The 12,246-nt window shown below is 49.6% G+C and overlaps 1 pseudogene; it reads right to left on the reverse strand.

Annotated features, from left to right (window-relative positions):
* Window positions 1–11,070: 11,070 nt before the first annotated feature.
* Window positions 11,071–11,250, reverse strand: LOC126537217 (U2 spliceosomal RNA; annotated as a pseudogene).
* Window positions 11,251–12,246: the final 996 nt, after the last annotated feature.

The following is a 12,246-nucleotide window of genomic DNA, read 5'->3' on the forward strand; positions in this document are numbered from 1 at the left end:
GCATGCGAAAGGCGCTTCTCCTTGTAGGCATTCGAGAAGAGTTTCTCTTTCAGCACGGTTACATGGGCGTAACCAGAGAAATTGAAGTCTTACGCCGTGATGCGCGAGGAACAATAGCGCTGAAGCTGCACACCCTACCTTAAATGGTCACGCTGTATCTCTCAACAAGCAGCAATAACCCGGTTGGACTGCAGAACGTTTTCGGAGGGGAAGTATTGAACCGTAGCCACATCCGTCGCTGGCACAGAAAGATATTCGTACGCTACTACAGTGTTTAAAGGGCACCAGCCTCATTGACCGTTTATAGTCCAGCGCATCCTTCTACGTTCACGCGGTGTTCACTCTCTCCCTCTTTTCCTTGTTCTATTCCCCCTTTTTATTACCCTCAATGTAGGCTAGCAAATCGGACGGTGGCCTGGTTGACCTCTCTACTTTTCCTCTCCTTGCGTTTTTCTCTCTCTTGCGTCGCTTCTAATATGATGCTTTTTATGACGTCACTTCGTACTGACGCTTCTCGGCGAAAGCGATTGGTCTCTCAAGGCTCATATGACAGAATTCATGCTGACAGGCAAGCGGGAACGCGTGCCTATCTTAACGTGATTGCTTTTCGGTACCTTGCCTTTTCGGGGGCTGTGATGACATTCCTAGATAACGTCCCGTAGTGCACATCACATGTCATTACGGGATCTCTAGGAAAGCCGACTCTTCTATTCGAATGACATATTGTGCGATAAAGAAAGCACGGAATGTTACCTTCCTTACTTTGGCCACCATGTGAATGTGTGTTCTGGCCCCGTTTTGAGTGTGTCGACAAACCTCGCTCAGGTCGTTCCACGTAACGTGAGGGCGGCAACATCGTCTATGTCTTCATTTACACGTATCCTAGTCATGCGTGTGCATGCAATTCTCAAGTGGGTCGGTACGTCAGGCTGGCTCAGCGAGCATCGACGATCGCTGAGCCCGACCGGCTAGCATTTACATCCCAGTCTTAAACGCCATTTGTTACCCACTCTCATCGCCGCAACCAATGTAAGGGTGCAGGATAGCAGAAAGTAACGGTAACGGGAGTGCTGGTTCTGAAGTTTTCGCCATTTATTGCCAGAGATAGAGCTAACATACACGGCAGCAAAATTTATTCGGAAAGTTATGATTTACCATTGAGCGTGCGACGAAGAACGGTCAATCGCACTCAGTAACGGCCAATGGCACCCATTAAGCACTCAAGTAACGGGAAATTTGGTTTTGACGTTATCGGAATTTTTTTTTCGCCACCTGTGAGTACAGCTAAGATACGTTGCAGTAAAATTTACTAGTATATAGTTGCAGTTGTGGTTTACCATGCACCCTGCCACGAAGCACGTTCCACTCAAAAATTTTCCTCTCATTGATCTTACCTTTAGAGGCGGGACACAAAATAAGCGACTCATCAAAACTGCAACGGCTGTTTTTATCGCATTTAATAGTGGGGCTGCTACACCTAAATGTGACAACGTGCACCATTATAAATGCTACCGCGATAAAAACGTAGAAGATGTTGCGACAGTGCAACGCGTGCAGGCGCGTCTTCGGTGTTCGCGCGGTCGTGTACAACTGTACCGCGCACTATTCTACGCCGGTGCTTTCATACACGTACCTAACTCTCCCGTGAAAGAAGAGCAGATGAAGGTGACCTTCGTCAATTCCCTGACTAAGCTGGACACATCGGGTGCACGCACACACACACACAAAAAAAAAGAAAGAACCCGACCCGAATTTGAGAACATCTCAAACGCAAATAGAGAAGGTGATTCGCCGCCCCCTCGACTGAGCTCTACGGAGTGGGCCGCGTTGCGAGCATTCTCACGTCGGCGACGCTCATTCATTGAAATTGCAGAGTGACCTACGGTCGTAAACGCGAGGAGCACATAGAGCTTGTTTAGGACGCATCATGCCACGGTAATAACATCGCGAAATCACGCTTGCTAAGGTCCCTGAAAAAAAAGGAAGAAAGTCGTTGCATTCCGACGAAGCACCGAGCGCATGACAATGCTACCACGTTGATTGTCAATCTGGTAACTACCGTTAATGTTTGTTGTCCTTTTACATATTTTTATTCTCTCTCTCTCTCCTTTCTATCTTTGCTGCTCCTCCTTCACGTAATGGCTGTTTCTGTTCACTGTTCCAATCACAGCTACTACGTTGCACGATTTGTATTGGGGGACAATACAAAAAAATGTTTTTGTATTTTTGTGATTGCATTGTACTTGATTGCCTGGCGAACGGTGGCTGTTCTGTTAATTATTGCATTCGGCATCTTATGACATGTCCTTTTCGTGTTTGCTCGTCTCCCCCTCCCCGCTCCTTTTTCCTTTTGTGGCGGCAGCCTCTTAATGTAATATAACAGACGACGACGATGATGATTTAATAAACAGTTTGCATTACTTTGCAGCTGGGACAAACGCAGCGCATAGTTCAGGCGCCATCGTCATCTCGAAGTCCTCAATGTAAGAGCGCTGCAGAATATAAAGGCGGACGCTTCCCTTAGAGTTATAACTAACGGGAACCCGTGGCAGACAGGAAGGCATGAAAACAAGAGGCAGAATGAGTCGGCTAGAAAAAAAAAGAAGTACAGAAACAGGAATCGGGGAACGGATCCGGAAGCCGCGAGAACGTAACAAACAGTCGTCAGACAGCGTCGAACGGTAACGTCACCGTCATTTCAGGATGCGCCATTTGATGGCGGTACCACGTGCGCCACGGCGAGGAATGCGCGGCATCTTACAGTCTCGGTGCGTTCGGCGAAGGAGAATGACAAGTGACGCAAGGCAAGAGGAGTTGCTGGCATCTGTTCATTGTTTTGTCTTCTATTAATCTTTCTTTTCTTTTTTTTTTCGCCTTGATAATCATTTGCCTGCAAGATTCCCTCCGCGTTTCTTCATCTTCTACTTGCACTCCGTTGATATCGCGGGCGAATTCTTCGCGCTGTCCGACGCTAGCCCACTCTCCCATCGCAGCGAACGTAATCTCTTTTTCCGACGCTCCTCCTTCTTTCTTCATGCCGCTCCCTCTTCTATACCGTTTCCGCTCTTCAAGCCATCTTTGTCTGAACGTCGTCTTCACTGCGTTCATTATTTTCGTTATTTCTCTTCCTCTCGCTCTTCTTACCGACGGGAGTTGCCTCGAAAGCAAATTTCTCGGCAGTCCCCACTACATACCCCTATATACCACTCCCTGCGTTCCTTGGTAGCCATATTTCCCACTCTTTCGTTTCTTTTCAAACTTTTTTATCTAGAGAGATCATTTTTTTATATTTAAATTTTTTTTCAATTCCGCTGCTCTTCGCATGTGAGCTGTACGCATACTTTCTTCGTCGTGCCGAGACAGTGTCGTCGTTCGCGACATTCCGCATGAGGCTCGCAGTGTGCCGCACACCTAAGCGAGACTCGAACAATCCGTCGTAGTCGTCGTCGTCGTTGCAGAGCTGCCTGGGATTCCGCCGATTGTGCTGCCGGCTACTGCTCCTGTCAGCTCGGCACCCCGTCTCCCTCACTCACTCTTACCCACTCTGTCGCCCTCGCTCTTCATGAATACTGCGCGACTTGAGGTGTGCGACGAGAGTAATCGAAGTACTTCTAGGCACCGTCAGATGAAAATGTACGCGTAAGGTGAAGTATGATTGAAGACGGCTTGTGTGCGTGTGTGCGTGCATGCGTGCGTGTACATGCGTGTTTGTGTGCGTGCGTGTATGTGCATCTGTATGTGTGTGTGTGTGTGTGTGTTTGTGTTTGATTGCTGTTGGCCGCTCGCAGACGGTAGTGCACAAGATATCTACTGTTTGTTGGTTTTCAATTTTTCATGTTAATCAGTACATTTTCTTTTTGGCAATTTTGATCACTTATAACCACCTTATAAAGCGTAATAAACGAAATTTAGCTGCAGGAGTCATGTGGTTTCCTATTTCCGCAACTGATCCTGCAGCCTAATCTAACCATTACAACCTAATTTAACTCCGGAGGGCAGGGAGTTAGGCCAGCTGCAACGAAATTTTCGACCCTGTAAAAAGCCTATAGCTAAATATAGTGCAGATGCAGTGGAGCCTCCATGCAATGTTTGGCGTTTGAAATACGAGCTAAAGCGTCATGAAGAGTCCGCATGAATAGTCGCTTTTCATATTGAAACTGAAAAAAAGAAAGGAAAAAAAAAAAGCCGCCGCCATTGTCTAGCCGGAAGTGACGCATAACCTGGACAGCGCGGCTCCTGGGCATGACCTCCGAGATAAGGCGGCACTCGCGACGGCCTCGGAGGTAGTGTGCTGGGGAGTTACGTCAGATCGGCAACCACCAAATGCACGCGTCGTCTGCTTAGGCGCTGTTTAAAGGTCACTAACTTGCGAAATATATAACTACAAGGCCTGCGGCTTTGCTTTAGTGGTACATACTACTAATTTATAACACATTTAAAAAAAGAAGCGAAATTTTTTTGCAGTTGCCTTTGAGATGGTGCAACATTTCTGAAATTTCTAAGACCCTTAAAGGGTACGTGCATCGTTTTATGCCCGTAATGGGCCTAGGTCACTAGTAGCGTAATTTCGTATCTAAGGCGATTATATCTTGCAGTGGCTGTTTCAAGATAACTTTCAAGAGCTGAATTTTGTGGTACCTGTCGCTCATTATCATAATCATCGTTATGTCTAGCAGCCATCGTCGTCCTCCTCGGCCGCCTTTATATATATATATATATATATATATATATATATATATATATATATATGGCGTGTGCTCCGGTGTGTGTCTCGTGTCTCGTGCTGCGATCTGTGAGGTCAGAAGAAGAATAAAAAAAGAGCTTCTTCGGCTCCTGCAATCGTTCTGAACAGTTCTCAGGCATTTCGCTCGCTTGGACATGCACATTGTTGTAGTGGACCTAACATCGTTCCCTATATTATGTATATGTTCGAGAGTAAAGGTCCACCCCTGTCGCCCCTTTAAAAAAAAAAAAGAAATTCCATGTCACGATCTCGTTCACAACGTCGTAACAGAAATTGACCTCATACCAATAGAGAAAACGCTGCCCTGTGCATCGGTTAATGAAGGTCCTTCTGGTGGGACCGCTAATGTGCGTTCCTGTGAATATTTTCATGGCAGCGACAGCGTACAACCTCGGAACAAATTCGGGCAAGCCAAACGCGGCCGATCATTGCAACACGAGTTTTTGCCCTGACGAAGGAAAGTGCTCTTGTCGAAATGCTGGCTCCAACGACATCCCTTTTTCAAACACTCGACCCCTTCAAGTCCCCACCTTCCTCGCAAACTTCTGCCTTTGTGGCTTTCTTTATCGTGCGGTCACATTGGCTGGTATCCGCGTCTATTTTCACCATAAAAATGTCTTTGATGACACTTTTTTTGTGTGTGTGTGCAATGTGGACTTTTCGTCAAAAAATATTATGCTCGTGGTTTTCATCGCTTTAGTTTGGTGTGTTTCGTGGGAGCCTCTTTCGTCCAAGTTCGTTTCCGTTTGTAGCTTTTGGGGAATTCTAAGCTTTCGCTTCTTTTTGCCACGTCAGAATTTGGTGGCCAATCTGTGGCCCGTTGTTATTTACGACGTTCTGCCAAACAGTCTATGACTCTTGACACCTTTCAGATTTCGGCTCTCGAGCGCGCAGCTGTTCGCGTGCGAAACAGTTGCTGTCGCAAGGCGACACACTGGCGGTGGGACACACTGCTAGCGTATAACTGCCTGCCATGTGGAGTAGAACATGGCGGTTATCTTTTGACCAGAGCAGGTGACGCACGTCGGACTCGCCAATTCTTAGGGAGTTCGGTCTCTTGGAGTACGGAATGCATTACCGTATGCCGCAGTATAGTTTGCAGATCCACGCTGGACGAGACACAGCTACACATGTCACGGCGGCGAGATGTATTGTGCTACCACCGCCATTAACAACAGCGTTTTCCATCAGCGGCGGCTATTTCAATTCCTACGGAGATTCGTCCGTAGTGGATGCTGGCCATCTACAGTGGCTGTGTCCAGCGATAGAAACCGCAAGAGAGAAAGTGCTAGAGGTTCTGGGATATGGATTGGCCAGCCGATAAAAGAGCGAACGAATAATATTGGACGATAAGTTCCGTAGGCAACCTATGCACATTCGCTACGAGGAAAGCCTCTGGACATTGGTTGGACATTGGACATGCCACATGACAACGTGTGCGGGCAAAAAAAAAAAAAAAATGTTACCAAATACTCATACTTCTACGCAGACCCCTTTCCTCTTTTCATGGCCTGCAGAAGTCGCCTTCAGCGCATCGCACATGTTCTCACTCTTCCTGTTGTCTTTTGACTCCCGCCATATCCGCACGCGACTGCAAGGTATAGCAAATCTGAGCAACGGGGTTTGTTTTGGCTTCTAACCTCACGTATTGTCGGATGACTTTACAGCGGGCAATGGCACCATCGCCGGGCGTGCGTCATCAGCGTGGTACGTGAATGACTACCAGATAATGCAGAATTATACTGGCACTAGTTACGTTCCGGAGCGCCTAGGAAGGTCGGTGACATGTGCCGTGTGACGGGGACCCGCAAGTGCGTGCAAAGTTCACGCTGCAATACTATTAAACTGCACAGAAAGGGCAATAGCGAGAGCCCTCAAAATGAAGCGGAACTAACTTGAACACAGGCGATGACGGCGACACAAAACGAGAAACGGTACCAAAGAAATATTACAAGCATGATGGCGCGACGTTCAGCCCACTTCAGGAATGTGTAACAGTATCTTTCAGCAATACATCGCGCGCGCCGCACATTTCGAGCACCTACCATTTTAAGGTGTGCGTCGAATGTCCGAGAGAAAAAAAAAGATAGCGTCGAATGCTTCCGACGAGGTGCCCAGACAGGTCGTGACGAAGAATGCTACCATTCAAGCGGTAAGGAAAAAAAAATAGATGAGAAAGGAGTGAAGCGTAACCGTATACTTTCACCGGCGGTATGAGTGCACCCGTGCGCGTGTGTGTGTGCCCAGCATACCTCTCCGCGGTGATGGTCAAGAAAACGACGCGAAGATGGTCCGGCAAACAACTTCACGCCGATGGCTGAGCGGCCACCGATATACGCCTCGAGGGCGGGACTCTATACCAAATAAAGAAGGGCTACACGTTCACGGAAAACGGAAAAGAAGGCGGCGGCGTCAGGCCGCGGCAAGTCTCTCGCCGTGCAAGGCAGGACAAGCAGGACAATGCGCGCCCGAGGCAAAGCGAAGGTCGTCGTCTTCCCCGCTCTCCATCCTTGGCCGGCGGCTGCAGGAGGAATTCGAGGCATTTGGAAGCAATCATCGAATCGTCGTCGTCAGCCCCTCCAGTCCGCCTGCGCTGTTGGAGCGGAAAGACCGTTGTTGTTGGCGCGTTTCAAATTGTTCGCCCTACGCTGTCGTCGTCTTCGTCGGGAAGCGCTGCTGTTCGTGCGCTACTTCTGTCGGTCTTGATTCTTCCTCCTTCTCTCTTCCTCACTTGTTCGCCCCGTTTCCCGTCTGCGGGACTTATTTTTTTTCCTCCGCCGACTCCGAGCCGAAGTTCCCATTCTACACAAGGAACGAAAGCCAGGGACGGCGTTATTTTGGTTTGATTTCACAAAACGCCCGGGAAACAAGGAGGAATCGGGGGGGGGGGGGGGGAGGTTCGTAGGGAAGGGGATAGAAAGGAGGGATGTGCCGGTATACAGCGAGCGGCGGTTTCGGTGGAGGGAACATATGCGGCGGATGTATCCCGGTGTTTCATCGGGCGACGCTCCATTTCACTCGGGCCGTGTTTTCCCCCCTGCGCGTTCCTGCCAAGTTTTCCCCAATTCTTCTTTAGTCCTCATTTTCCTTCGCCAGTCCGTCACGCTTCCCCACCTTATTTTCGGGTCGACCGCTCCGATTCGTTCGTGCCATGGCGGGCCTGCGACAAGCAAGAGGTTTGTTGTTTTGGTTTCGCCCTGTACCCGCCCCGTTTTGTTCCCAAAATTTTTGGCTTCCCGCAATTTTCCCCTTTATTTTTTTGCTCTCCCGAAGGCCATGCGTTGTCAAACGTCGTCCCGAACTGTCATGTTTCGCTTTTTCTTTGTTTCGTTTGTTTGCCTTTCTGTCCCACAGCCCCTGCGCCAGGAAAGAATGGAGCGAACAGCAGATCATCGCCTTCTTTGACCGCCTTGTCGGTCATCGCTACGTGTTTTCCGAAATCGCGGTGGCGGCAGCGGCCACCGCTGTATTTGTAAACGCCCTGGAGATTGCCAACCGTCGGTTATTTTTCTAAAGCCGCGCCGTGCCCGTTTCCACTCTCAATTTTCTCCCCGCTGATCCACGATACACGTTTTGCTTTTGTCTCCTTGAGCGTCGAACATAGCGCGCGTTCCCGCGAACTCGACATTCTTCCCCATTTCCTCCTCGGAGAGCACGGAAGGAATCTCGGCAAATCTCTGTATACGTTCACGCGCCGGCGCCTGAAACAACTGGTGGACGCAGACAAAAAAAAAAAAGGAACACGAGAGAATCGAAATGAAAGAACAGGCGGGTCCGCTTTGTTCTTAATCGAAAACGGGTGTTAGAAGTGATAGCGGCGCCCCTTGTGCTGCGTTCGTTGGGCCAGCCGCTGCGGCCTCCGTGCCTCCGCTGGCGACGACGACGCTGCTGCAGGGGACAGCAAATGGGCGCTGGCTCGAGAAAAAAAACATTCCCAAGAAACCAAGAAACGATAAGGGCTCACCTATATTTCGTTCTCCTTGAGAGCGAGCAAGCCGACGCATTCGCAGCGGCAAGGAGACGTTTCAAAGTCGAGATTGCCCAATTTCGACGTCGAAGTCACGTTTCCGGCGCTTTTGCCGTCACGGTGAGCCGAGGGTATTGTTCGCTGTTTTTCTCCGTCTTTCGTTCTTTGTCTTCGTTCCTTTGCGTTTTATTTTCGTTCTCCGTATGATTGTGGGGCGTCTGGCGACACAAAGGAGTCGAATACGCGGCACTTGATCGCCTGCCCAACGCTTCTCGATCAAACGCGCACACGCTGTCTGCGACCTGGTGGTGGTAGGGGGTGGGAAGACACAATGAAGTGCGAAATTCAGTTTCGGGCTTCCCTACACCCTCTCCACACAACTCCCGTTTCCCCCATATTCGCCTCCTGGATGTAAAGTCCTATATGGCGTAGGGAGGGATGGTAGGCAGGTAGGGATGCGTATTCGTAGTCGGTTTCCGATGTGGGAAAGAAATATGCAACGTACATGGGGAGACAGTACCAACGTTAAAAAGAAATTAATATCTGGCACTGTACACATGTTTACTGGCTTTGACTAAGTTATTCAAATCCTGCGATACCAGACACTACTCCCAGTGGATGCATGCGAAAGAGACGCGTAACGCCCGTTACATGCCTGAGAACAGTCTAGGGAGTGTATTGAAATATTTTCCATTTGGTTTACCTTTACCTGCAAATGTACATAGAGGGCTCGACGGCCTTCATCCCTCTCTCTCTCTCTCTCTCTCTATCTCTCTGGCTCTCTTGTGCACTCATGCACGCATCACGCACATACACTCACGCACACTCACCTCTTGCGTATATAGTTATAACTGTGCAAGCTTGCATGGATGCTTACCCTCACTGGTACCGTGGGACATAGTCGTGCAGCCCTCGTGACTGCTTTCGGCGCGGAGTTCGCAGCTTGCACATCTGTCTGTCTGTCTTCTGCAGGATGCTCTGATATGAAGAGCGTCAACGTAAAGATATCCCGTCCTGATTTCATCCCAATCTTTAAATTTATTTCAAATTTACGCAACAGCCGATGCAAATGTGGGCGGGGCGGTGTCATGTTTTTTGAATAGCCGAATTAAACGCTCTGCTGGTTCACAGGAGTCCCCTTCTGCTTGGTTTTGAACAAATAACATTGCCTATTTATGACAGGTTTTTCTTATCTAACCGACTGTCAAGAGGCGAAAAGCGCGTGCAAATGGAGAAGGTCTCGATTGGTTGAACCAATGGAGCGAAAGTTGGTCACCGGGAGAGGAGTGCTGCGCCGTCGTCTGCAAGTGGTGCGGGTGGCGCTGACGTCATGACGACATCACACAGGAGAGGTAGCGGTGAGGAGTGCGGTGCCGGCGTCTCTAATTGGTCCGCTTTTCCTCGATTACCTGGCGGTGTCTCCTCGACGATCGCGGCGGTGTGCAACAGGGCGCTAAATAATGTCGCAGTTTCGCCCGAAAGGCGAAACATTGTTACAAATTATTAGATAGCTATACGCAGTAAGGTTAGTCGTTGTATCAGCTGTAAAACTACTGTAAGCATTCGCCTACTATCTAGAGTCACAAGAATGGTGTCTCGCACGCACAGGCAAATATGAACACATCTCACTCGCGGACACTCGCTCTCCGATCTCCGGGGAGATGAAGAGCGGCAGCAGGGACCAGCGAATCCCCCTTCGTGCTGACTCTCGCTTCAACCTGAACGAAGCGCGTGAGAACACAGCGCATACAGAGCCATCAGCTATCTCGAGTCGCTTAGCCTTCGAACCCACCGCAGATCACCTCCAAGATATGGCACGCGCGGCTGTGCTCAGACGCTTCATGCGCAGCCACGGCTGGAGTAGAAGCGGAGACGCGCGCTACGCTGCCCGCCCCCCGTCTAGGGCGCGCACATCTCCCCGTTTCCTGCGCGGCGCATTTTGCATTGGATAACTTAGCGAAGTCACGTGGCACAATCGGTGACGTTGCGGGCAGTGAGTTTTACGTAAAGGCATTTTTTCGTGACGTCTACCTTCTGGATGGATGCTGAGTTTCATCGAGAGGTACCGTGCAGCCGTTTGATACTTTCCAAACGCGACTGCCACCGCGGGATCTACGCGCCACTCTTGTCTGTTTGCAATGCTCAACGCGATTGAATCCGCATCCAGTCCGTGTCCTTCAGTGCTCGCAAGATGGCAGCCACTCTGAAAACTGAGGCGTATTCTTTCTTTCTTTCTTTCTTTCTTTCTTTCTTTCTTTCTTTCTTTCTTTTCTTTTTTTTTACATCGAGGCTGTATATGGCTAGGCTCTGCAAAAAATTACGCGCGTCTATCGAGCCGTGTAGATTGAGAATTTCTCCCCATAAGTGGGCTGATTCCGAAGATAGTGCAATACAGGACCGACCCGCGGCGGAGGTGAAGCAGGCTTTAAGCAGTCCCCTAACTGGCAAAAACCAGTTTAATATCTTAGGTACAAATACAACCCGTATCAGATATCAAACTGATAGAAACAGATACTACACTTTGACCCGCGTAGACCATGTCTACGTCCGCCCCGCCCTATCTATGTGGGCATTCCAAGCGCTTGCGTATCTCCTTTCCTTTCCTTCCGTTCTCCCGTGGTGGCGGTCCCGTGAGCGTGCTGCCCGCCAGGACCGCGAGGCGGAAAGAAATGCGAGCCGTCCATGTGTCCCCGATCCCGCACAGTTGGAACGTTTCATCGGAGCAACGGCCAGGTTTCAGAGGGAGTTTGTGGGGAACCAGTTTTGTGTGGCCTATATATGCTGTGTGTGACCGCTTGTGGTTTTCGAGTGAACTCCCAACCGTTACTTCACTGAGGGACGACGGCCAACGCACGATCGCCTTGGCTAAGTGAAGCACTGTGTGCCCTCGGAGTGCGGTGACGTGCGTGTCTGTTCTGCGTGACGGGATTCGTTAGTAAAAAAGTGTTGTGCCGAGTTTTGCAACAATACATGGGTATACATTCCTCCCGGTGCCTCATCATCTACCGAGGTTCAACATTGTGGAGGAGCGACTAGTCGCGCCTCGCCTTCCGTTTATGTAGTACATACGGCGTTCGACGCACGGCAATGTACAGTTCGCCATTAAAGGGCGCACATACACAGCTTCGCTGGTCATCCACCTTGACATAGTGGAATGGCACTGAATTTCTTTTTAATTTTCCCTGTGGTAACCTGGGGTGTTGCGAGATCAAATGACGTCTCGGCTACCGAAGTGCACTTTCGATTGAGGAGCATTGTATTTACTGCAATCAAGCGCGGGAAACTCTGAAAATCTACAACGAGGTGAGCAACCACCACTTTACCTAACTTCGTTGCGCGCAGGTATAGGCTAAATCAATGCGTGTGGTTTCACATGAAATATGCCTTAATTGTAAAAAGAAAGGCCAATAGCGAAGAGAGAATGACGGAAGTGGAACAGGGACACGTTGGAATATCCTTACGTTATGGCGCCCGGTTGGGGACGGCTTTACGTCTGGGGACATCCCTGGACAAGCATCAAATATTGACCCGTGTA

The sequence above is a fragment of the Dermacentor andersoni genome, chromosome 4 (assembly GCF_023375885.2).
Source record: "Dermacentor andersoni chromosome 4, qqDerAnde1_hic_scaffold, whole genome shotgun sequence".
NCBI classification, from domain to species: Eukaryota; Metazoa; Arthropoda; class Arachnida; order Ixodida; family Ixodidae; genus Dermacentor; species Dermacentor andersoni.